At 45.2% G+C, this 26,481-nt stretch overlaps 1 long non-coding RNA gene across 1 annotated transcript in view; it reads right to left on the bottom strand.

Annotated features, from left to right (window-relative positions):
• LOC106508676 overlaps nucleotides 1-26,218 on the bottom strand; it is a 53,213-nt gene extending 26,995 nt beyond the window's left edge. Inside the window, exons 1-4 of the long non-coding RNA XR_002345352.1 lie at nucleotides 26,151-26,218; nucleotides 15,055-15,086; nucleotides 12,876-13,002; nucleotides 5,864-7,196 (exon numbers count right to left, since the gene is read on the bottom strand). This is a non-coding gene — a long non-coding RNA (zinc finger protein 665). The remainder of the gene's footprint in view (nucleotides 1-5,863; nucleotides 7,197-12,875; nucleotides 13,003-15,054; nucleotides 15,087-26,150) is intronic.

Below are 26,481 nucleotides of genomic sequence, written 5' to 3' on the forward strand. Positions count from 1 at the left end.
GATATTTTTTATTTGTATTATAAAAATTAATGTATGGAGGGAGTTCCCATTGTGGCGCAGCAGAAGCAAATCCTAGTGGGAACCATGAGGTTGTGGGTTCAATACCTGGCCTTGCTCAGCGGGTTAAGGATCCCAAGTTACCATGAGCTGTGGTGTAGGTCACAGATGCTGCTTGGATCCGTTGTTGCTGTGACTGTGGTGTAGGCTGGCAGCTGTAGCTCCGATTTGACCCCTAGCCTGGGAACTTCCATAGGCCTTGGGTGCAGTGCTAAAAAAAACAAAAACAAAAACAAAAACAAAATTAACGTATGGAGGTGTTCATCAAATTATAAATAGAAATAAAAATTTTTCAGAAGAGCCATTTTGAAAGGGTATTTAAAACACTCCTTTTGGAGTTCCTGCTGTGGCACACTGGATTAAGGATCCAGAATTGTGTCTGCAGCAGTTCAGATCACAGCTGCAAGTCGGATTCGATACCTGGTCCAGGAATTTCCATATGCTGTGAGTGTATCTAAAAACAAACCTCTTTTTGAAGTTACAGTAATAAGCACTGTATCTCAACTGTAGGAAAATTACATTTTTATGAATCCTAAATTTAATTATATATGTATGATACCTATTTATTTATTGAACTACAGTGGTTTTATTTTATCACATTAGCTGTACATGTACAGCATAGTGATTCAGTATTTATATAGATTATACCTCATTAAAACTTATTACCAGGGAGTTCCCTGGTGGCCTAGTAGATAAAGGATCTGGCATTGTCACTGCTGTGGCATGGGTTCAATCCCTGGCCTGGGAATTTCTGCAAGTCATAAGTGCAGCCAAAAAAAATATTACCAAACAGTGGTTATGATTCCTTGTGCTCTACAATATATTAAGATACTGCTTTTCTATTTTATACAGAGTAGTTTGGATCTCTTAATCCCATACTCCAATCCTACCCCTCTTCCCTTCCCTCTCCCCGCTGGTAACCTAGTTTGTTTTCTCTGTGCGTCTCTGTTTCATTTTTATATATTCATTTCTTTTCCAATTCTACATATAAGTGATAGCATGTAGTATTTTTCTCTGTGACATATTTCACTAAGTACAACACGCTCTCAACCCATCTCTGGTGTTGCCAATGACAGAATTCCCTTCTTCATTACGGCTGAGTAATATTCCACTGTAAATACATAAGACTTCCTCTTTATTCACCTTTCTCTTGATGGACACTTACATTGCTCCTATATCTTGGCTTTTGGAAATAGTGCTGCTATGAACACTGGGATGTATGTATGTTTTCAAATTAGTACTCTCGTGGGAGTTCCCTTTGGGCTCAGTGGTTAATGAGCCCAACTAGGATCCATGGGGATGCAGGTTTGATCCCTGGCCTCACTCAGTGGATGAAGGATCCGGCTTGGTGTTGGCTGGCAGCTGTAGCTCGAATTCAGCCTCTAGCCTGGGAACTTCCATATGCCATGGGTACAGCCTTAAAAAGCAAAAAAAAAAAAAAAAAAAAAAAAAAAAAAAAAAAAAAATTAGTACACTCATGATTTCAGTATTTACTTACCCATAAATGGAATTCCTGGATCATAAGGTGGTTCTATTTTTTAGTTTTTTGGGGAGACTTATTTATTTATTTATCTTTTTGCTATTTCTTTGGGCCGCTCCCACGGCATATGGAGGTTCCCAGGCTAGGGGTTGAATCGGAGCTGTAGCCGCCGGCCTACGCCAGAGCCACAGCAACGCGGGATCCAAGCCGCATATGCAACCTACACCACAGCTCACGGCAACGCCGGATCGTTAACCCACTGAGCAAGGGAAGGGGTCGAACCTGCAACCTCATGGTTCCTAGTCGGATTCGTTAACCACTGCGCCACGACGGGAACTCCTGACTTATTTTTTGAATCCTATTTCACTATTATTTTAAGGACAGCGGATCTATTTCCTTTGCTTGTCTTCCCTTTTACTTTGGTGAAATGCCTCGAGGATGTATACATCAAGGGAGTGTTTGCAGATTTGTGGGGCATGAAAATGTACACAGAGAAATGACAGATGCAAAGTAGAAGTTCTACAACCATGAAGAAGCTCCTCACATTTCAAGTTCAGTGACAGAATTAGAATGACAGGAGAAAATGAACTAAAGTTCATTGACGGTGAAGCAAGAGACTTGGAGCTGATGTGCAAGTGCCTCCCTGCGATTTTGGAAACACCATACATGGATTTTTTTTTTTTTTTTTTTTAGGGCAGCACCCACTGCATGTGGAGGTTCCCAGACTAGGGGTCAAATGGAGCTGCAGCTGCCGCTTACACCACCAGCCACAGGCAATCGGGATCTAAGCCTTGGCTGTGACCTGAACCACAGCTCACAGCAATGCTGGATCCTTAACCCATTGAGCAGGGACAGGAATCAAACCCAAGACCTCATAGATGCTAGTTGGGTTCATTACCACTGAACCACAAGAGGAACTCCTGATACGTGGATTTTACTTTATTTTTTAAATTTTTTATCTTTTTGCCCTTTCTAGGCCTGCTTCCCACGGCATATGGAGGTTCCCAGGCTAGGGGTCGAATCGGAGCTGTTGCCACGGGCCTATGCCAGAGCCACAGCAATGCCAGATCCTAGCTGCATCTTCGACTTACACCACAGGCTCATGGCAACACCAGATCCCCAACCCATTGGGTAAGGCCAGGGATTGAACCCAAAACCTCATGGTTCCTAGTCGGATTCGTTAACCACTACGCCACAACGGGAACTCCGGATTTTACTTTAAAATCTCTCTCCAGGAGTTCCTGTCGTGGCGCAGTGGTTAACGAATCCGACTAGGAACCATGAGGTTGCGGGTTCGGTCCCTGCCCTTGCTCAGTGGGTTAACGATCCGGCGTTGCCGTGAGCTGTGGTGTAGGTTGCAGACGCGGCTCGGATCCTGCGTTGCTGTGGCTCTGGCGTAGGCCGGTGGCTACAGCTCCGATTGGACCCCTAGCCTGGGAACCTCCATATGCCGCAGGAGCGGCCCAAGAAATAGCAACAACAACAGCAACAACAACAACAAAATTAAAAAAAAAAAAAAAAAATCTCTCTCCAGGATTTCCCATTGTGGCTCAGCAGTAATGAACCCAACTAGTATCCATGAGGATGTGGGTTCGATCTGTGGCCCTGCTCAGTGGGTTAAAGATCCATCATTGCTGTTAGCTGAGGTGTAGGGTGCAAATGGACTCAGGTCTGGTGTTGCTGTGGCTATGGTGCAGGCTGCTGCAGTTCAGATTCAACCCTTAGCCTGGGAACCTCAATATGCTGTGGGTGTGGACCTAAAAAGGAAAAAAAAAAAAAGGAAAAAAAATCTCTTTCTCCAGTTCCCCCTTTCTTGCCATTATTCCATCAGTTTCTTCCTTCCATCCATACAATGGACACTGGAAGTCACCTCTCAGACAGCTTGTAGGCCAGAGCTAGTAGATGAGAATGATCTTCTGAATTCAATATGAAGATAATTAGCTGGGAGTTCCTGCTGTGGCTCCGCAGGTTAAGATCCCAAGTTGTATCCAGGAGGATACACGTTTGATCCCTGGCCTCGCTCAGTGGGTTAAGGATCTGCCATTGCTGCAAGCTGCCACATAGGTCGAAGATGTGGCTTGGATCCTGCTTTGCTATGGCTGCGGTGCAGGCTGGCAGCTGCAGCTCTGATTCAACCCCTAGCCCACGAACGTCCACATCTGCCACAGGTACAGCCCAAAAAAGAAAAAAAAAAAAAAATGGAGATATTAGCTGATACTTCTTTTATTGTATTCTTTGCATACAATAAAATACTGTTTTCAAGTGTACTATACAGACGGATTTAGTATGTTTACAACATTGTCCAAATACCACATTTTCATCACACATCCCTACCCCTGAAAAAAAACCCTATACCCATTAGTAGTCTACCCCCAACTACAAGCAAACATTTAGCTACTTTCCATCTCTACGGATATGGCTATTCTGCAGGAGTTCCCTAGGGCCTCAGCAGGTTAAGGATCCAATGTTGTCACTGCTGTGTGGCATGGGTTCAATCCCTGGGTCTCCAACTTCTGCATGTTGTGGGCTTAGCCAAAAAAAAAAAAAAAAAAAAAAAAAAAAGAAAAAGAAAAAAAGAAAAAAGATATGGCCATGCCATCCATTTTATCAGTGCCCCGTAACTTTTTATTTCTGCTGAGTAGCATCCACTTTGTTCATACGCTCATCACTGACAGAGCTTTACGTTCTTCCCACATTTTGGCTATTACTTTAAAAAAATGCTTCTAACAAAAATGAAATAAAGAATAAATTTAAAAATGCTTCTATCAACCATCTTTCATAAGATGTCTGTTGTGGATAAATATTTCACCTTTTTTTTTTTTTTTTTTTTTTTTTTTGCCACACCTGCAGAATGTGGAAGTCCCTGGGCCAGGGATGGAACCAACGCCAGAGCCGAGAACAGAGTCCTAGCAGTGACAAGAGTGGACCCTTAACCCACGGGAGACTAAGCGTTTGTGGAGGCAGACAGGGCAAGGGGATGCAGCATGCCCCGCATGGCACCCTCTGCACTTCCTGTTGGCTCAGAATGATAAACCTCATACTTCCTGCAATGGCTGTGCTCCACGAGCTCTGTCACTCTCAAACAACTGTCTTACCTGAGACGCAGGATTATTATAATTTCACATTTGTGGCATTGTGAGGGCATCTCCAGAATGAGATCTTTGGGCATTTTTTTTTTTTTTTCCTTTGGCAGCACCTCCGGCATGGGGGAGTTCCTGGGCCAGGGACCAAACCCACATCACAGCAGTGCCCTGAGCCACAGCAGTGACACCACCAGATCTTTAACCCGCTGTGCTACAAGGGAACTTTCCAGAATGAATTTTTAATGAAGACTAAGATGTAGACACCTGCTAAGAGCCTTGTCACCTCACTACATTTCTAGTTTCTCACCAGTATGGATTACCCGATGGTAAATTAGGCTTGACAGACTTTTTTTTTTCTTTTTTTGGTCTTTTTGTCTTTTTTTATGGCCGCACCTGCAGCATAGGGAGGTTCCCAGGCTAGGGGTCTAATGGGAGCTGTAGCTGCTGGCCTACACCACAGCTCATGGCAACGCCGGATCCTTAACCCACTGAGCGAGGCCAGGAATCGAACCCGCAACCTCATGGTTCCCAGTCAGATGCGTTTCCACTGTGCCACGATGGGAACTCCAGGCCTGACAGACATTAATGGATTTGGCAGACTCATCATATTTGAAAGATTTCTCTGCATATGAGGTCTTTGGTGGATCTTATGGTATGGATTTCAAATGGAGACTCTGAGGCACTCATTACACACATTAGGTTTCTCTCCAGTATGGATTATCTGATTGAAAGTGAGGCTTGCATGCACAAAAGCTTCGCCACACTCCTAATATTTGGTTAGCCACTCCCCACTATCAGTTCTCTGACTACATGTAAAGCATAAATTTTGAAAAAAAGACCTCCCCATATATATCACATTTATATGATCTCTCTCTCAGTTTTTGTTTTTTGGCGCCAACCCCCGGCAGATGGAAGTTCTGGGGTCAGGGACAGAATCTGAGCTGCAGCTGTGACCTCTGCCAAGGCTGTGCCAACACGCAATCCTTAACCTACTGCACTGGACCGGGGATCGAACCAGCGCCACCACAGAGACAACGCCAGATCCTTAACCTGCTGCACCCCAGCAGGAACTCCTCTACGGCTTTTCCCGTGTAGAAATCACCTGTTTCGGGAGGGTTGGGATCTGAGTAAAGGCCTCTCGACATCACTACGGCTGAAAGGTTTATCCGCAATATGTAGTCTCTGATGAACTGCAAAAAGGGAATGTTGACTAAAGACCTTCCCACACTCATTATATTTGAAGGGCTTCTGTCCAGTATGAACTCTCCGATGCTTTCCAAGGTTTGGCTTTTGAGAAAAGAACCTGCCACACTCATTGCATTGGTAGGGCTTCTCTCCGGTATGAATTCTCTGATGACTGACAAGGTTGGAATTGCGACTGAAGACCCTGCCACACACATGACACGTGTGAGACTTCTCGTCATCGTGAACCCTCTGATGCTTTGCGAGGTATGCCTTTTGGTTAAAGGACCTGCCGCACTCATTGCATTGGTAGGGCTTCTCTCCGGTATGAATTCTCTGGTGACTGGCAAGGTTGGAATTTTGGCTGAAGACCTTGCCACATACTTGACAGGTGTAAGGCTTCTCTCCAGTGTGAATTCTCTGATGACCTGCAAGATTGGAATGCTGACTGAAGACTTTGCCGCATTCACTACATCTGTAGGGCTTCTCCCCGGTGTGAATTCTCTGATGTCGTCCAAGGTGAGAATTTTGCCGAAAGGCCTTACCACATTCGTGACATTTGTAAGGTTTCTCTCCATTATGGATTCTGCGGTGAATTCTAAGGCATGAATTCTGACTGAAGACTTTGCCGCACACGTCGCATTTACATAACTTCACTCCCGTGTGGACGAGCTGATGGGTGGCGAGGTGGGAGCCACGGTTAAAGGTTTTGCCGCACTCGGGACACTGGTAGGGTCTCTCTCCGGTGTGAACTCGCTGATGACGTCTAAGGGAGGCGTGCTGACTGCATACTTTGCCGCATACGTCGCATTTATATAATGTCTCGCCTGTGTGGATGAGCTGATGCCTACGGAGGGAAGAGCCATGATTGAAGGCTTTGCCACATTCATGACACTTGTAGGTTTTCTCACGGGTGTGAACTGTCCAATGACTTGCCAGGTGGGATTTCCGGCGGAAAACACTGCCACACACACCACACTCGTAGGACTTCTCGCCTGTATGGATTATCTGGTGTCTACGGAGGGATGAGCCGTGGTTAAAGGATTTGCCACACTCTTTGCATGTGTAAATATCCTTCTTCAATATACGCAGTTCATCCTGAAAGCTTAAGGCCAGCCCGTTTCCAAGAGGCTTCTTTACTGCATTCCAATTGCCTTGTCTCTCTCTTGTGTCAGTTACATTTTCCTTCTGGGCTCCAGGCATCACTTCATAATTTCTTTCACCATCCTGCCACTGGCACCCAAAGTCATACATATCTTCCTGTATTTCTGGGACGTAAAAGTGTTTCATGTGATGGCTTTCCTGACTTTCCAACGTCCCTGTTTGGAATACATCTCCTCTGTCATTGTTTACTGTTGGCTGTAATTTCCCCATCCCATGGATATGAGAGGTATCTACAAGAAACAAAGAATCACAAGATGTCCTGTTCATTATAATTCATTCACAGAAATTTAATGTGGAATACACTCTATGACACCAGTAATACAGAGTTATGCCCAGAGTTCCCATCATGGTGCAGCGGAAATGAATCTGACTAGGAACCATGAGGTTGCGGGTTCGATCCCTGGTCTCGCTCAGTGGGTTAAGGATCCGTGTTGCCGGGAGCTGTGGTGTAGGTTGCAGACTCGGCTTGGATCTGACATTGCTGTGGCTGTGGTGTAGACTGGCAGCAACAGCTCCAATTAGACCCCTAGCCTGGGAACCTCCATATGCCATGGGTACAGCCCTATAAAGACAAAAGACAAAAAGAAATGAAGCGTTCCCAAAAGTAAACAAAAAGACAACTTACAGAATGGGAGAAAATAGTTTCAAATGATGCAACGGACAAGGGCTTAATCTCTAGAATATATAAGCAACTTAGACAACTCCACAGCAAAAAAGCCAATCAACCAATGGAAAAATGGGCAGAAGACCTGAATAGACTGTTCTCCAAGGAAGATATACAGATGGCCAGCAAACACATGAAAAAACGCTCAACATCGCTGATTATAAGAGAAATGCAAATCAAAACTACCATGAGATACCACCTCACACCAGTCAGAATGGCCATCATTCATAAGTCCACAAATAACAAGTGCTGGAGGGGGTGTGGAGAAAAGGGAACCCTCCTGCACTGCTGGTGGGAATGTAAACTGGTACAGCCACTATGGAGAACAGTTTGGAGATACCTTAGAAATCTATACATAGAACTTCCATATGACTTTGCAATCCCACTCTTGGGCATATATCCGGACAAAACTCTACTTAAAAGAGATACGTGCACCCAGGTGTTCATTGCAGCACTATTCACAAGAGCCAGGACATGGAAACAACCCAAATGTCCATCAACAGATGATTGGATTCAGAAGATGTGGTATATAGACACAATGGAATACTACTCAGCCATAAAAAAGAATGACATAATGCCATTTGCAGCAACATGGATGGAACTAGAGAATCTCATACTGAGTGAAATGAGCCAGAAAGACAAAGACAAATACCATATGATATCACTTATAACTGGAATCTAATATCCAGCACAAATGAACATCTCCACAGAAAAGAAAATCATGGACTTGGAGAAGAGACTTGTGGCTGCCTGATGGGAGAGGGAGGGAGTATGAGGGATCGGGAGCTTGGGCTTATCAGACACAACTTAGAATAGATTTACAAGGAGATCCTGCTGAGCAGCATTGAGAACTATGTCTAGATACTCATGTTGCAACAGAACAAAGGGTGGGGGGAAAAAAAAGGTATACATGTAAGAGTAACTTGATCCCCTTGCTGTACAGTGGGAAAATAAAATAAAAAAAATTAAAAAAAATAAAAAAGAAATGAAGCGTAATGCCCAACAAGTTGTAAAACTTCCCAATCGTGAACTAAAAATGTTTAGGAACACTAAAGGAACAGGACTCTCTCTCTCTTTTTTTTTTTTTTCGTACTTTTTAGGGCCGCACCCGCAGCATATGGAAGTTCCCAGGCTAGGGGTTGAATCGGAGCCATAGCTGCCTGACTACACCACAGACACTGTAACATGGGATCTGAGCCTCGTCTGTGACCTACACGGCACTTTGTGGCAACACTGGATCCTTCACCCACCAAGTGAGGCCAGGGATGAAGCCAAGTCCTCATGGATACTGTTCTGGGTTCTTAACCCGCTGAGCCACAACAGGAACTCCTGGAAGAGGACTCTTTAGTAAAGAAAGAGTTGTTCTGTAGTTCTCTTTGTGGGGCAGTGGGTTAAAGATCTGTTGCCAAAGAAAAAAAAGAAACAGGGAATGTATATAATTCAAATCAGTATTTGGGTAGCCCAGCTGTAACACCTTCTAACAAAAATAATCACACTAAGCAAACGTATGTTAGGTCTCAAAGTATTTTTCTATTATGACCTCAGGTACCTGCCAATTAAATATAAACATACTGCTGTCTCATAAGCAGGGAGGCAACAAATATGATTCTATACATATCTCCTGCATTCTGTGGTATATAAATAAATGCTAAAGAACACAGACATAATCCCAAACAGGCCTATCTAATGAAAAATCTAAGAAAATGGCAATTTAAGATCACAAGACATAGCATGTAGAAAATGAAGAATGGCTAACGCAGGAGTAATGAACCCAACTAGTAACCATGAGGGTTCAATCCCTGGCTTCTCTCAGTGGGTTAAAGATCTGGCGTTGCTGTGAGCTGTGGTTTAGGTCGAAGATGTGGTTCAGATCCTGTGTTGCTATGGCTGTGGTGTCGGCCAGCAGCTGCAGTTGTGATTTGACCCCTCGCCTGGGAACTTCCATATGCTGCAAGTTGGGCCCCAAAAAGCAAAAAAAAAAAAAAAAAAAAAAAAAAAAAAAAAATCCAGCATTATCATCCTAGTGGCTCAGGTTGCTGCTGTGACGCAGGTTTTTTGTTTTTTGTTTTTTTTTGTCTTTTTGCCTTTTCTAGGTCCGCTCCCGCGGCATATGGAGGTTCCCCGGCTAGGGGTCTAATCAGAGCTGTAGCCATGGCCTACACCACAGCCACAGCAATGAGGGATCCAAGCCACGTCTAGAACCCTACATCACAGTTCATGGCAATGCCGGATCCTTCACACACTGAGAAAGACCAGGGATCGAACCTGCAACCTCATGGTTCCTAGTCAGATTCGTTAACCATTGTGCCACGACAGGAACTCCTGTGATACAGGTTTGATCCCTGGTATAGGAATTTCCACATGCCTTGAGGGTGGCAAAAAAAAAAAAAAAAATTGATAACGCAATTTTTCAAAAAATATATTTCTAGGAGTTCCTTTTGTGGTGCAGCAGAAACAAATCTGACTAGTAACCATGAGGTTGTGGGTTCAATCCTTGCCCTTGCTCAGTGGGTAAAGGATCTGGCATTGCTGTGAGCTGCAGACGCAGCTCAGATCCCATGTTGCTGTGGCTGTGGACGAGGCTGGCAGCTATAGCTCCGATTCGACCCCTAGCCTGGAAACCTCCATATGCCTCGGGAAGCGGCCCTAGGAACGGCAAAAAAAAAAAAAAGAGAGAGACAAAAACAAACAAACAAAAACCAACAAAAGCGGGAAAGTGTTCTCCATCCAGTATTTTCTGTTACTCAGTAAACCCACTCCCGAAGAGTCCAGCCATTGCTGTCCACTACACATGGATTACTAAAACAAAGATAACACTTCAGACCCCAGGAATATGTGTTTCATTATATTTGCTTATTTGGCTGCACCCGGGGCACGCAGAAGTTCTCAGGCCAGGGATCAATCCTGAGCCGTAGTTGCAACCTGAGCCGCAGCAGTGACAACACTGGATCCTTAACCTGCTGAGCCACCAGGGAACTTCCCAGGAATAGGTATCCTTTTTTTCAATTTAAAAAATCTTTTATTAAAATACAGTTGATTTACCAATTTTGATATATCAAATACAATGTACCAATTTCTGCTATACGGCAAAATGACTCAGTGATATACATACATTCTTTTTTTTTTTTTTTTAAGTGGACACATTCACAACATACAGAAATTCCTGGGCAGGGATTAAATCCAAGCCACAGCTATGACCTGAGCCTCCACACTCCACACTCAGATTCTTTTTTTTTTGTGTGTGTGTGTGTTTTTGCCTCTTCTGGGGCTGCTCCCCGCAGCATATGGAGGTTCCCAGGCTAGGGGTCTAATCAGAGCTGTAGCCGCTGGCCTACACCAGAGCCATAACAACTCGGGATCCGAGCCGCGTCTGCGACCTACACCACAGCTCATGGCAATCCCGGATCCTTAACCCACTGAGCAAGGCTGGGGATCGAACCCGCAACCTCATGGTTCCTAGTCGGATTCATTAACCACTGAGCCACGACGGGAACTCCACACTCAGATTCTTAAGCCACTATGCCACAGTAGGAACTCCTCCTTTTTTTTTTTTGTTTGCTATTTCTTGGACTGCTTCCGTGGCATATGGAGGTTCCCAGGCTAGAGGTCGAATTGGAGCTGTAGCCGCCGGCCTACGCCAGAGCCACAGCAACGCAGGATCCGAGCCGCGTCTGCAACCTACACTACAGCTCACGGCAACGCCGGATCGTTAACCCACTGAGCAAGGGCAGGGACCGAACCCGCAACCTCATGGTTCCTAGTCGGATTCGTTAACCACTGCGCCACGACGAGAACTCCCTTTTTTTTGTAATATATTATTTTCCATCATGGTCTATCCCAAGAGATTGGATACAGTTCCCTAAGAGTGTGTATTTTAGGAACTCCTGTTGTGGCTCAGCAGTTAACAAACCCGACTAGTATCCATGAGGCCACTGGTTTGATCCCCGGCCTTGATCAATGGGTTAAGGATCTGGTGTTGCCATGAGCTGTGATGCAGTTCGCAGACGTGGCTCAGATCCTGCATTGCTATGGCTGTGGTGCAGGCCGGCAGCTACAGCTTCCATCTGACCCCTAGTTTGGAAACCTCCATATGCCATGGGCGCAGCCCTAAAAAGACCAAAAAAAAAAGTATTTTAAAAGTAAGTTCCTGGAGCTCCCATCATGGCCCTGCAGGTTATGAATCCAACTGGTATCCATGTGGATTCTGGTTCAGGCCCTGGACTCGCTCCGTGGGATCAATATCTGGAGCTGCTGTGAGCTGCAGTATAGGTCACAGATGTAGGTGGGATCTGGCGTTGTGGCTGTGGTGTAGGCTGGCAGCTACAGCTCTGATTCGACCCCTAGCCTGGGAACCTCCATATGCTGTGGGTGCAGATCTAAAAAGACAAAAATACTTAAAAAAAATAATAATAAAATAAAATAAAAAGGAAGCTCTCTCTCTCCACTCCCTTTATAGTTTTCCAGTGTAAAGGTAACACAAGATCCAAGGTACCTCCCTAAAGCATGTGGCCAGATCAGAACAGGTAAAAAGGGCTTGAGACAGCTCCATGCAGGCTCTGAGGGGCCAGATGGAATCAAGAAACAGCCAGTGTTTTCCCATCTTCTGAAGAGGCCTTACAAGAACACAAATGGGGATGAAACAAGAAAGGCAGAGGAGTTCCTGTTGTGGCGCAGTGGAAGCGAATCCAACTAGGGACCACGAGGTTGCAGGTTCGATCCCTGGCCTCGCTCCATGGGTTAAAGATCTGGCATTGCTGTGGCTGTGGTGTAGGCGGGTGGCTGCAGCTCCGATTAGACCCCTAGCCTAGGAACCTCCACGTGCTGTGGGTGTGGCCCTAAAAAGCAAAAAAAAAAGAAAAGAAAAGAAAAGAAAGGTATAGGGAACAGTTCCCTGGTGGCTCAAGAGGTTAAGGATCCAGCCTTGTCCCTATTGTGGCTCAGATCACTGCTGTGGTGGGAGTGTGACATCTGGCCCTGGAACTCCCACAGGCCACGGATGAAACAAAAAACAAAAAACATCCAAAACCTTAAGCTCTGGAACAATCCTGAGGTTATCGAGAAATGGAGAGATCGCTTGAAGAAAAACCAGGTTGAAACTCCTGAGGCCACGTCATGGAGTTTACTCGTCTGAGTCCACAGGGCTTTGAGCTCAGCCAAGCAAGGCCGGGGCTCCCAAGAGGCACACAGGCAAAATGCAACGATACTCAAGGGCGGATGCCGACTTCTGGAGGGGACGCGTCCTCACCCAAAGAGAGCAGGTTCCTGTAGGTCTCCAGCATCACGTCCACGTAAAAGGCCCTCTGAGCAGGGTCCAGGCAGGCCCACTCCTCCTCCGAGAATTCTATGGCCACATCCTGGAAGGTCAACTGTTCCTGAAATGAAAACATATTTCACCAGGGGGCTGTGAGGAGAGTCCTTATCTTCAGATAAAATGAGAAGAGGAGAGAGGGGCAAGGGTGGAGCCGGTTCAAGGATGTATTCTGACAAATCCACGTTAAAGTATTCGGAGCAAAGATGTGTCTAAATTTTAATTTCTTAAGCTTTTTCATAGAGATTATAATATCCTCCATTCAATGTGGATTTTTCATTGTTGTAGATAACACATGAAAAACATAGAAATAAGATTCAAGGAGTTCCTGTCGTGGCACAGTGGTTAACAAATCCGACAGGAACCATGAGGTTGCGGGTTCAATCCCTGCCCTTGCTCAGTGGGTGAAGGATCCGGCGTTGCCATGAGCTGTGGTGTAGGTTGCAGACACGGCTTGGATCCTGCATTGCTGTGGCTCTGGTGTAGGCCGGCGGCTACAGCTCCAATTCGACCTCTAGCCTGGGAGCCTCCATATGCCGCAGGAGTGGCCCTAGAAAAGGCAAAAAGGCAAAAAGACGAAAAAAAGAAATACAATTCAAGAACAAGTGGCCTGTGCAGAAGTGTTAGGTATTATGTTCTACAGGCTAAGTGACATTCAATGTCTAGATGAAAGGTCAAAATCTGTTATGACGATGGTCAAAGCTATGACTAAATGTATTGAAACCAGTCCTCGATGCCAAATATCATTCTAATTAAATTCCTCTTTTTTTCTTTATTTTTTTTGGCCAAGCCTATGCAATGCGGACGTTCCCAGGCCAGAGATCAAACTGGCACCACAGCAGTGACCCAAGCCAGCAGTGCCAGTGCCAGATCCTTAACCACTAGGCTACCAGGGAACTCCTCTAAATAAATTTTTTTTTTCCGTCTTTTTGTCTTTTCTAGGGCGACACCCTTGGCATATGGAAGTTCCCAGGCTAGGGGCCCAATTAGAGCTACAGCTGCTGGCCTATGCCAGAGCTACAACAACACCAGATCCGAGCCATGCCTGCAACGTACACCACAGCTCACGGCAACGCCAGATCCTTAACCCAGTGATCGAGGCCAGGGATCGAACCCGAAACCTCATGGTTCCTAGTAGGATTCGTTAACTGCTGCGCCACAATTCTTTATATATATGAACTTATCATCAATATCACAGGTCAGGAGTTCCCGTCGTGGCTCAGCAGAAAAGAATCTGATTAGTATCTATGAGGATGCAGGTTTGATCCCTGGCCTCGTTCAGTGGGTTAAGGATCTGGCATTGTTGTGAGCTGTGGTGTAGGTTGCAGACTTGGCTAGGATCTGGTGTTGCTGTGGCTGTGGTGTAGGCCGGCAGCTGTGGCTCTGATTTGACTCCTGGCTTGGGAACCTCCATGAGCCAAGGGTGTGGCCCTAAGAAAAGACAGAAAAAAAATATCACAGGTCATTAGAGAATGATCTGTACCCGTCTTACAGAGAAGACTACTGTGTCAGAAACACTTGGAGACACTTGACTTGACTCAGGTCAAGAACCTAAGAGATGAGGACCTTCCATCATGGTTCACGGAAACAAAACCGACTAGGAACCTCAAGGTTGCGGGTTTGATCCCTGGCCTCGCCCAGTGGGTTAAGGATCCGGTGTTGCCATGAGCTGCGGTGTAGGTTGTAGACACTGCTCGGATGCTATGTTGCTGTGGCTGTGGCGTAGGCCAGCAGCTTAGCTCTGATTTGACCCTAGCCTGGGAACTCCATATGCCGAGGGTGTGGCCCTAAAAAAAAAAAAGAAAGAAAGAAAGAAACTAAGAGATGACACAGCAAGCACCATACTTCAGAGCGTTGGGCTCTGGAATTAAAGCTAAAGAATCATACAATTCATTGACAGAAAGAGCATTAGAAGTACATTGGGGAAGTTCCCACTTGGCTTAGCAGGTTAAGAACCTGACTAGTACCCATGACAATACAGATTCAGCCCTTGGTCTCGCTTAGTGGGTTAAAGGATCCGTTGCAGCCACAAGCTGCAGCATAAGTTGCAGATGTGGTTTGGATTCCGCGTTGCTGTGGTGCAGGCAGGCAGCTGCAGCTCCAATTCAATCCCTACCCTGGGATCTTCCATCTGGTGCAGGTGTGTACCTAAAAAAAAAAAAAAAAGTACATTAAGGAGTCTCCTGGTGGCCCAAAAGTTAAGGATCCTGCGTTGTCGCTGCTGAGGCAGAGTTTCTGTTCCTGGCCTGGAAACTTCTGCATGCTGTGGGAGCGGCAAATAAAAAAAAACTCTATTGACAGAGGGTTCATTGAGAAAATCTGAAAAAAGTTCAAGGTGAAAAACATGGAAGGGCATAAAAGGCCATTACAGATGTGGGTCCACACAGACGGATGTAACAAGTTAGTAATCTTACTACTATTTCTACTATTTACACAACACCACGGCCTTCCTGTTGTGGTGCAGTGGAAATGAACAGAACTAGTATCCATGAGGATTCGGGTTCGATCCCTGGCCTCGCTCAGTGGGTTAAGTATCCCGTGTACACCAGCAGTTGTTGCTCCAATTAGACCCCTAGCCTGGGAACGTCCATATGCTAGTGGTGGTGGTGGGGGGTCCCAAAAAGATAAAAAAAAAAAATAACACCCCCCCAAAAAAACCACAATAGTGTAGATAAAATTTGAAGTCAGGGAATATTTGTCAGACATAATTTCAACTATAAAAAGATGTAACACATAGTAATGAAATTATGACGTCTTATTCAAAACCACAGACTCATCCAGGAACTCATCCACACATACCAACACACAAATATCTAAAGAGATATGGGTTGCCTCTTGACATATTTTTGAATAAAAATGATCATTTTTTCATTATCGTTTTTCTCCACATGCATTTCGGCACCTTTGGACAGTGCAAAAAGATTAACTGCACTTAATTTACGTTGTCAACCTTATTCTACAGTTGCTTAGTCAAAGGAAAATGGTACAAACATAAAAAGAAGAATAGAATACTTTACTATCTCTATAGAATATCTGTCAAAAATACAAGTACAATTGAATCTAAAAATTTCATAGAAATTAACAAATGCAAAACAGCTTACCTGTATAACCCACTAACAAAACATCCACACAAAATTAGCTTAGTATTATTACATATTAATGCAACATATTAAGAAAATATTATAACAACAATAAAGAAAGAAGCTTCTTGGCGAATTGAAGATCATGAAAAAAATGAACATGGAGGAGTTCCTGTTGTGGTGCAGCGGAGAGGAATCCGACTAGCATCTCGGAGGATGTGGGTTTGCTCCCTGGCCTTGATCAGTGGGTTAAGGATCCAGGGGTGCCATGAGCTGTGGTGTAGGTCGCAGATGCAGCTCAGATCTGGCGTTACTATGGCTGTGGTGTAGGCTGGCAGCTATAGCTACAATTTTACCCTGAGCCTGAGAACTTCCATCTGCTGTGGGTGTGGCCCTAAAAAGAAAAAAAAAAAAAAAAAAAAAAAAAAAAAAGGAACATGGATGCAGTTCCCTGGTGGCCTAGTGGTTAAGGACTGGGCATTGTCACTGCTGAATCTCGGGTTTGATCCCCGGCCCAGCACAGTGGCTTAAGGATCCAGAGATGCTGCCACAACCACTGCCATGGCAACACTGGATCTGAGCCACATGTTTGAGCTACGCCAAAGCTTGTGACAAGGCCAGATCCTTATCCCACTGAGAGAGGCCAGGGATTGAACCTGCATCCTCGTGGATAATACTAGTTGAGCTCTTAACCCACTGAACCACAATGGGAACTCTCAAAAAAGCTCTACTTTTTTTTTTTTTTTTTTGGCCACACTCATGGCATATGGAAGTTCCCAGGCTAAGGGTTGAATTGGAGCTGCAGCTGCTGACCAATGCCACAGCCACACCAACACCAGATCCTAGCTGCGTCTGCAATCTACACCACAGCTCACGGCAATGCTGGAGCATTAACCCACTGAGCAAGACCAGGGATTGAATCCCCATCCTCATGGATCCTAGCTGGGTTCCCAATCACCGAGTCACAAGATTAGGAACTCCTGTCTAAATCTTTAAGTAATAATAATTTGAACAGATTTATAACTAGAGAGGTTCAAGTGGTAAATAGAAAACTCGAACAAAGAAAAAGCAAAGAACAGATAGCTTCACTGGAGAATTCTACCAAACATTTACAGAAGAATTACCTCTAACCCTGATAAATGTCTTCCCAAGAGTCACAAAAGAGATAGCAGCAAATTCCTTCCATGGAGCCTGCATCATGATTCTGATAACAACCCCAGAGAAAGACACAAGAAGGAAAAGTACTAACCAGTATCTCTGATGACTACAGAAGCAAAAATTTTCAACAAAATAGTACTGAAGCGGAGTTCCCGTCATGGTGCAGTGGAAACAAATCTGACTTAGAACCATGAGCTTGCAGGTTCGATCACGGGCCTTGCTCAGTGGGTCAAGGATCTGGCATTGCCATGAGCTGTGGGGTAGGCTGAAGACACGGCTCGGATCTTGTGTTGCCGTGGCTGTGGTGTAGGCCAGCAGCTGTAGCTCCCATTCGACCCTTAGCCTGGGAACATCCATATGCTGTGGGTGCAGCCCTAAAAAAAAAAAAAAGTACCAAAGCAAATTCAACAGCACATTAAAATGATTTTATTTTATGCACATTTTATTACTATAAGGCAACAACTGACTCAGCAAACAAACATCAATTAATGAACAGAATAAAGGAGAAAAACACATGCTCATCTCAACTAATGCAGAAAAAAGCACTTCACAAAATTCAACAACCTTTCAAGATATAAACACTCAACAAACGAGAAAGCTTTCATTCTCAGATCAGGAGGAAGGCAAAGATAAACACGCCTTCTCTATTCAACCAAGTACAGGAATTCCCACCGCAGCACAGTGGATTAAAAATCCAACTGCAGGAGTTCCTGTCATGGCTCAGTGGTTAACGAATCCGAGTAGGAACCATGAGGTTGCAGGTTCGATCCCCAGCCTTGCTCAGTGGGTTAAGGATCCGGCGTTGACATGAGCTGTGGTGTAGGTTGCAGACGAGGCTCAGATCCCTCATTGCTTCGGCTGTGGTGTAGGCTAATGGCTACAGCTCGGATTAGACCCCTAGCCTGGGAATCTCCATATGCCACGGGAGCGGCCCTAGAAAAGGCAAAAAGACAAAAAAAAAAAAAAAAAAGAATCCAACCGCAGCAGCTGAGGCTGCCCAAGGAGCCACCAGTTCACTCCCAGTCCTGGTGCACAGTGGGTAAAGGACCGCTCCGATCTGCCCTGGTATGGGAACTTCCATATGCTGCAGGTATGGCCATAAAATATGTATTCTATTCTTCCTTTAATGTGTTTGCATAAATATTGTTACACTGGTCTTACACGCCAGTTAAAATCAAAGTATAGAATATCCTTGCCAGAGAAATCAGACAAGAAATAAAAGTTACCCAAGTTGAGGAGTTCCCGTTGTGGCTCAGTGGTTAACAAATCCAACTAGGAACCATGAGGTGGTGGGTTCAATCCCTGGCCTTGCTCAGTGGGTGAAGGGTCCGGCGTTGCCGTGAGCTGTGGCTTAGGCCGGCGGCTACAGCTCCAATTAGACCCCTAGCCTGGGAACCTCCATATGCTTCAGATGCGGCTCTAGAAAATACAAAAAAAAAAAAAAAAAAAGTTACCCAAGTTGAAAAAAAGTAAAACTGTCTTTTTTTCATAGATGGCATTTTATATGTTAAAAACTGTAAAGGTTCATAAATAAACTGCTACATCAAAAAATAATTTCAGGGAGTTCCCTGGTGGTCTAGTGGTTAAGATTCGGCACTTTGACCGATGCAGCCCAATCCAATCTCTGGTCTGGGAACGAGATCATACATTAAGTGGCTGCATGCTTCAGCCACTCCCACAAAAAAATTTGAGGAATGTTGCAGGATACAAAATCAACATGCAACAATCAGATGCATTTCTACACACAACAGAAAATGTCAAAAGAAAACTAGAGGGAGTTCCCGTCGTGGCGTAGTGGTTAACGAATCCGACTAGGAACCATGAGGTTGCGGGTTCGATCCCTGGCCTTGCTCAGTGGGTTAACGATCCGGCGTTGCCGTGAGCTGTGGTGTAGGTTGCAGATGCGGCTCGGATCCCGAGCTGCTGTGGCTCTGGCGTAGGCTGGTGGCTACAGTTCCGACTGGACCCCTAGCCTGGGAACCTCCATATGCCATGGGAGCAGCCTGAGAAATGGCAAAAAGACACACACAAAAAAAAATTAAAAAAAAAAAAAAAAGAAAACTAGAAAACCATCCTATTGCTACAGCAGCAAAAGTGAGAATACTTAGGAATAAATTCGCCAAGGAGGTGACAGACTTATACACCGAAAACTATTAAACATTGTTAAATACCTACAAGAATATATAAATAAATAGAAAGACCTAAAGAGACACAAACTAAAAGACAAAAAGAAAAAAAAAAAAAAGACACCCTGTACTCATGGATTGGAAGACTTGATGTTCTGACAACAACCAAATTACTCAGAGTACTCTATGGATATAACGGAGTCCTTATCAAAATTCCAATGGCAGATTTCCAGATATAGGAGTAATCATGCTAAAATTCCTGGGCAATCTCCAGGGATCCCGAATAGCCAAAATACTCTTGAAAAAGAAGAAAAAAAAAAATAGAGACCACACTTTATATTTTCAAAACATGCTACAAAATAATTAAGATGGTGTGGGCCTGGCATAAACACAGACACATAAAGCTATCCAAGATAACAGAATGCTCGGAAATAGTTTTGCAATACAACTTTTTTTTTTCCTTCTGTCTTTTGTCCTTATAGGGCCACACCTGTGGCATATGGAGGTTCCCAGGCTAGGGGTTGAATCAGAGCTACAGCTGCCAGCCTACACCACAGCTACAAAAACGCCAGATCTGAGCCGTGTCTGCGACCTACACCACAGCTCACGGCAACGCCAGATCCTTAACCCACTGAGTGAGGCCAGGGATCGAACCCGCAACCTCATGGTTTCTAGTCGGGTTTGTTTCCGCTGCACCACGATGGGAACTCCACTTTTGCACATATGTAAAATGCACTGACAAGAGTTCCAAGACCAAACAGTAGAAACACGACAGTCTCAGGACCAAACGGTGCTGGCAAGCTAGGTCTGTGCCAGCAAAATAAAGCAGGAACCTTACCTGCATCAAAATGAGACAGCAACTCAACAGCAAAAAAACCAATCAATCAATGGAAAAATGGGCAAAAGACCTGAATAGACATTTCTCCAAAGAAGATATACAGATGGCCAACAAACACATGAAAAATGCTCAACATCGCTGATTATAAGAGAAATGCAAATCAAAACTACCATGAGATATCACCTCACACCAGTCAGAATGGCCATCATTAATAAATCCACAAATAACAAGTGCTGGAGGGGCTGTGGAGAAAAGGGAACCCTCCTGCACTGCTGGTGGGAATGTAAACTGGTACAGCCACTATGGAAAACAGTTTGGAGATACCTTAGAAATCTATACATAGAACTTCCATATGACCCTGCAATCCCACTCTTGGGCATCTATCCGGACAAAGCTCTACTTAAAAGAGACACTTGCACCCGCATGTTCATTGAAGCACTATTCACAATAGCCAGGACGTGGAAACAATCCAAATGTCCATCAACAGATGATTGGATTCGGAAGAGGTGGTATATATACACAATGGAATACTACTTAGCCATAAAAAAGGATGACATAATGCCATTTGCAGCAACATGGCTGCAACTAGAGAATCTCATACTGAGTGAAATGAGCCAGATAGACAAAGGCAAATACCATATGATATCACTTATAACTGGAATCTAATATCCAGCACAAATGAACATCTCCTCAGAAAAGAAAATCATGGACTTGGAGAAGAGACTTGTGGTTGCCTGATGGGAGGGGGAGGGAGTGGGAGGGATCGGGAGCTTGGGCTTATCAGACACAACCTAGAATAGATTTACAAGGAGATCCTGCTGAATAGCATTGAGAACTATGTCTAGATACTCATGTTGCAACAGAAGAAATGGTGGGGGAAAAACTGTAATTGTAATGTATACATGTAAGGATAACCTGACCCCCTTGCTGTACAGTGGGAAAATTAAAAAAAAAAAAAAAAAGAGACAGCGCTGTGTACATAGAAGGCAACAAACAGAGTGAAAAGGTAACGTCTGGGGAATGAAGGTGATGAAAATGGTTTAAGACTCTTCATGTGCCAGAGATGTACACTGATTTCATAGTTTGCAACTGATGATGGAATAAAACACCCTCTCTCACTAATAATTCTTGCTGAATTTCAACTCCATTGTCACCCTTAAGATGAAAATCAAGGACGCATCCTGCTATACAGCACTGGGAACTATATCTAGTCACTTGTGATGGAGCATGATGGAGGATTACTGTGAGAAAAAGAATGAAAATACATGTATGTGTGGCTGGGCCACTTTGCTGTACAGTAGAAAATTGACAGAACACTGTAAACCAGCTATAATGGAAAAAATAAAAATCATTTTAAAAAAAATCAAGGACTCGTCTAGCTTCAACTGTGTTAGAAAAAGTTTGAACATATAGCTCTGATTCGAACCCTAGCCTGGGAAATTTCACATGTTGCATGTATAGCCCTAAAAAGCAAAAAAAAAAAAAAAAAAAAAACCAAAAAAAACCCACCAAAAACAAAAAAGGAAAAATTTGAACAAATTTCCTGTTATTGGTGTGACTTCCAGACTTTGCCAGGTACTGTGTGTGCAAAGAAATACCTGACTTCCATGTGCAGCTTCTTGATCCTGGTTGACAGGGAGCAGACGTGCCTCCAGTTGGGGCCCTAAGCAATCCCGCTGATGCTGTCTCCAATCTACGGGTGTGAAGCCCTGCCCAGGATGATGCCCAGTGGGGCCTCTTCACAAGCTCCACGTCACTGGGTCACGGGGACATGGAGTCTACGTGGAGGTGACAGGCCCCAAGGGAACAACCCCCATGAGTGTGAATGCACAGGTGTCAGGCACAAGAACTCGGCATCCACCTGGATCCAGGATTCCCTCGCTACACGCACTATTATGTATTTCCATTTCATGCTGTTTATCTTCCTGTTTCTTTCCTTGTCTCTGTGTCAGATTAGCGAGTCCAACGAAGGGCATTTCCAAAAGGACAGACTGAGAACCAGCTGAGAATATGACTTTACCTGAGAAACAGCCATTCCTGACTCCTTATCTTTCCTCTTCCTCCTCTTCCTGGCTTCTTCCTCAGGATAAGTAATTAGAAGTTAATCCTGAAAGGTGAAAATATGCTGTTGCAGTTCCCGTCATGGCACAGCCGAAATGAATCCGACTAGGAACCGTGAGGTTGTGGGTTTGATCCCTGGCTTCGGTCAGTGGGTTAAGGATCCGGCATTGCCGTGAGCTGTGGTGTATGTTGCAGATGCGGCTTGGATCCCACATTCCTGTGGCTGTGGTGTAGACTGGCAGCTGTAGCTCTGATTGGACCCCTAGCCTGGGAATTTCCATATGCTGTGGGTGCTGCCCTAAGGAAAAAAAAAAAAAAAAAGCAAGAAAGTATGCTATTGCATGTTTACAATCAACAAATTCCTTCCTGTGCCACAACTACACACACAGGGGAGAGTTCACCATGTGGAAGAGACAGGCCTCTGCTGCCCATGGTCCCAGGAGGGGTTCAGGGACAGGAAACTCCTATACAGAGACCAACAAGCAAGTTTTCCCATACTTTTTTTTTCAGTGCAAAAAGTGTATGCTTCTTTTTTTTTTTTTCCTGCCTTTTAGGGCTGCACCCGCAGCATATGGAGGTTCCCACACGAGGCTACAGCTGCCAGCCTATGCCACAGGCACAGCAATATCTAATTCGAGCCATGTCCGCGACCTACACCACAACTCACGGCAACACCAGGTCCTTAACCCACTAAGCGAGGCCAGGGATCGATCCTGCAACCTCGAATTTCCTAGTTGGATTCATTCTGCTGTGCCACGATGGGAACTCCCTATTTTTTGTTTTGTTTTGTTTGCTTTAAGTACAGTTGATTTACAATGTGTGTTAGTTTCAGGAGCACAGCAAAATGACGTCTCCTGAAACTTCTCATATTATTTTCTTTTCTTTTTTAAATCTTTTTTGGCATACAGAGTTCCTAGGCAGGGATCAGATCCAAACTGCAGTTCTGACCTTCACTGGAGTTGCAACACCAGATCCCTAACTTACTGTGCTGGGCTGGGGATCGAACCTGTGTCCCAGTGTTGCAGAAACACCACTGATCATATTGTGCCAGTGGAAATTCCTGATTATTTTCCATTATAGGTTATTAAAATATACTGCATATAGTTCCCTGTGCTACACAGTTGGTCCTTGTTGTTTATATATAGAAGTGTTTATCTGTTAATCCACAACTCCTAATTTATCCTCTGTCCCCTTCCCCTTTGGGAATTATAAGTTTGTTTTCAATGTCTGTGGGTCTAATTCTATTTTATAAATAAGTTCATTTGTATCATTTTTTAGATTCTACATTTAAGTGATTATCATATGATATCTAGCTGTCTCTGTCTGACTTACTTCACTTAGTATGATAATGTCTAGGGCCTCCCAATTTCTTCAGATCACACACCCCTACTAGGGAAGCCTAATAAATCTGATAAAAGTTTAATTGATTAATAAATCTAATACTTTTTCTATTTTGTCTTTTTTTTTTGCCTTTTCTAGGGCCACACCTGCAGCATATGGAGCTTCCCAGGCTCAGGGTCGAATCGGAGCTGTAGCCGCTGGCCTACACCAGAGCCACAGCAACGCAGGATCCTTAACCCACTGAGCAAGGCCAGGGATCAAACCCACAGCCTCATGGTTCCTAGTTGGATTCGTTAACCACTGAGCAACGACAGGAACTCCAATAGATTTTAAATGTATTAGGTTTTAAAGGCCAAATCAACATAACATTATAATAATCCATATTTAAAGAACTCAGCATCCACCTGGATCCAGGATTCCTCGCTACATGCACTATTATGTGTTTCCATTTCATGCTGTTTATCTTCCTGTTTCTTTCCCTGTCTCTGTGTCAATTTTTTGTTCCCCTCTATTTGCCTGCTGTTTCTGCCTTCCTCTCTATTTCTTCCCTCAAATCTGTGTTTTGTTTTGTTTTGTTTTTTGTGGGGGATGGGGTCAAGCGTGCCAAGGCATACTGAAGTCCTCAGGCTGGGTATCAACCTGAGCCATAGCAGTGACAATGCCGAATCCTTAACCGCTAGGCTATCAGGGAACTCCTCTAAGAAGTTTTTACCTTATTGTGATACCTTGTTTCATAATGAGTAAAAACAATATATACTAGCCAGGGAATCCCAGCCACATCTGCTTCACTGCGCCAGATCCTTAACCTACTGGGCCAGGCTGAGGATCCAACCAGCAAAGCCAGGGAGACAAGCTAGATCCTTAACCCACTGTGCCCCAGCAGGAACTCCTCCCCAATCTTTCTGATTGCTCTAAATCTCTTGCTCTAAATCTGCATGTATTTCTGCCTATTTCTTCCCCCATCTCTGATCCCTCTCTGTCCCAGGGGTCCCCCTTCTGTGCCTGTTAAACTTCCTTCCTCCCCATTCTCTGGTCCCCCCAGGTGGCTATGCTTCCTGCTCCTTCTTCCTCTGTTCTTTGTGTCTCAGGTTATCCTGTTTCTACCCCAGCACAAGGCTCTAAAGGCCAAGGTTCCACCTCTTTCATCCTTTTCCCCTACTCACTGTGTAAAGGGCCTCACCATTGTCCCCACTCCTACCACCGATCCAGGGCCCCTCTCCAATCCGAGGAAATCTGGCTCTGTTATTCATTTGTCTATTTTACCCATCTTCTTCTTCTTTTTTTTTTTTTTTTTTTTTTTTTGTCTTTTTGCTATTTCTTGGGCCGCTCCCGCGGCATATGGGAGGTTCCCAGGCTAGGTGTCTAATGGGAGCTGTAGCCGCCAGCCTACGCCAGAGCCACAGCAACGCGGAATCCGAGCCGCGTCTGCGACCTACACCACAGCTCATGGCAACGCCGGATCGTTAACCCACTGAGCAAGGCCAGGGATCGAACCCCCAACCTCATGGTTCCTAGTCGGATTCGTTAACCACTGCGCCACGACGGGAACTCCCCTATTTTACCCATCTTCTACTTTCAAAGCGTAATATCTTTCACTTTAGTGTCTCTCTGCAAGATCCTCAGCCATTCTCTACGTTTCTTTAGGTTCTTCCTCATTCTTTTTTGCTGTTGTTGTTGTTGTTGTCTTTTTAGGGCCACACCAACGGCATTATGGAGGGTCCCAAACTAGGGGTTGAATTGGACTGTAGCTGCTGACCCACAGCCACAGCCACGCCAGATCTGAGCCACGTGTGTAACCTACACCACAGCTCACAGCAACACAGGATCCTCAACCCACTGAGAAAGGCCTGGGATGCAACCTGCGTCCTCATGGATACTAGTCAGATTCACTTCTGCTGAGCCATGACGGGAACTCCCCCTCATTCTTCTCAGTTTTTCTATTTTTCTCTGGCTCTGTTTCTGCTTCTCCAGATACCCTTCACCCGCTTATTAACAGGGATGGTCATTGAATAAGATACCCCCCTACAGGAAAAGAACATTTTCCTACTGAAGTGAATTAAGGACCGAAGAATTCTGGTTGTCAAAGTTTGCACAGGTCATCTCCCCCAACGCAGAGTCAAGAGAAAGGCTGACTGCGAAGGGGAGGCCTGTAGAGTAGAAGGACCGGGCTGAGGAGACGCGAGGACAGAGGGCCTGGAAGGGAGGGTGTCTCAGGAAAGGGCGGGGGCCAGAGTCCCAGGACCAGGGCGAGGACGCGGCCTCTCCGGGAGCCGGGCGGCCGTGCTGCCCTCCAGGGGCTGGGGGCGAGGATTCATCTCGCGGAAGAGGCGGAAGGGCCGCGGAGGAAGCAAAGGGTTTCAAGCAGGAAAATGTGGCGAAAAGCGATCTACGTGAACCAAAGGCAGAAAAGCCAAGCTCCAGGACCGGCCTCAAGAGAAATTTAAAACCCAAAAGGAAAGGACAGTCGATCTGTAACAGTGACGTGTGGACTTACTTGGGGCGGAGGGGCAGGAGTGGGGGGGATTTAAAGTCCGCAGGGACTCCAGGAGCCTGAGGATGGAGTAAACGGACCGCGAAACGGAGATTTAAACTAGAAGAGTTTACTTACGCTCTGCCGTGTGACCTTGGTCCCAAGATTTCCTTTTCCGGGTCCGTATAAAACTGCGCATGCGTGGGTTGAAGAGGTGGGGCGTCCGGGCCGGGGGCGTGGCCTGGGCGGAGCGCTAGGAGCGATGGGCGGGGTTGAGGGGGAGCCCAGGTCTGAGCGCGCAACGCTTGGGGGCGGAGAAGCGGGCGGGCCGGAAAGGGGCTTCCTTGTGCTTGACCTGCTTACTTTAAGTTGCAGTCTGTAACCCTGGTAACCGAACGCTTACGTTCGTAAGGGCCAGTTGTAGGGGAAACTAAGACGTTTCCTCTTAACAAGCTGAAAACGGTTTAAA

The sequence above is a fragment of the Sus scrofa genome, chromosome 6 (genome assembly GCF_000003025.6).
Source record: "Sus scrofa isolate TJ Tabasco breed Duroc chromosome 6, Sscrofa11.1, whole genome shotgun sequence".
NCBI classification, from domain to species: domain Eukaryota; kingdom Metazoa; phylum Chordata; class Mammalia; order Artiodactyla; family Suidae; genus Sus; species Sus scrofa.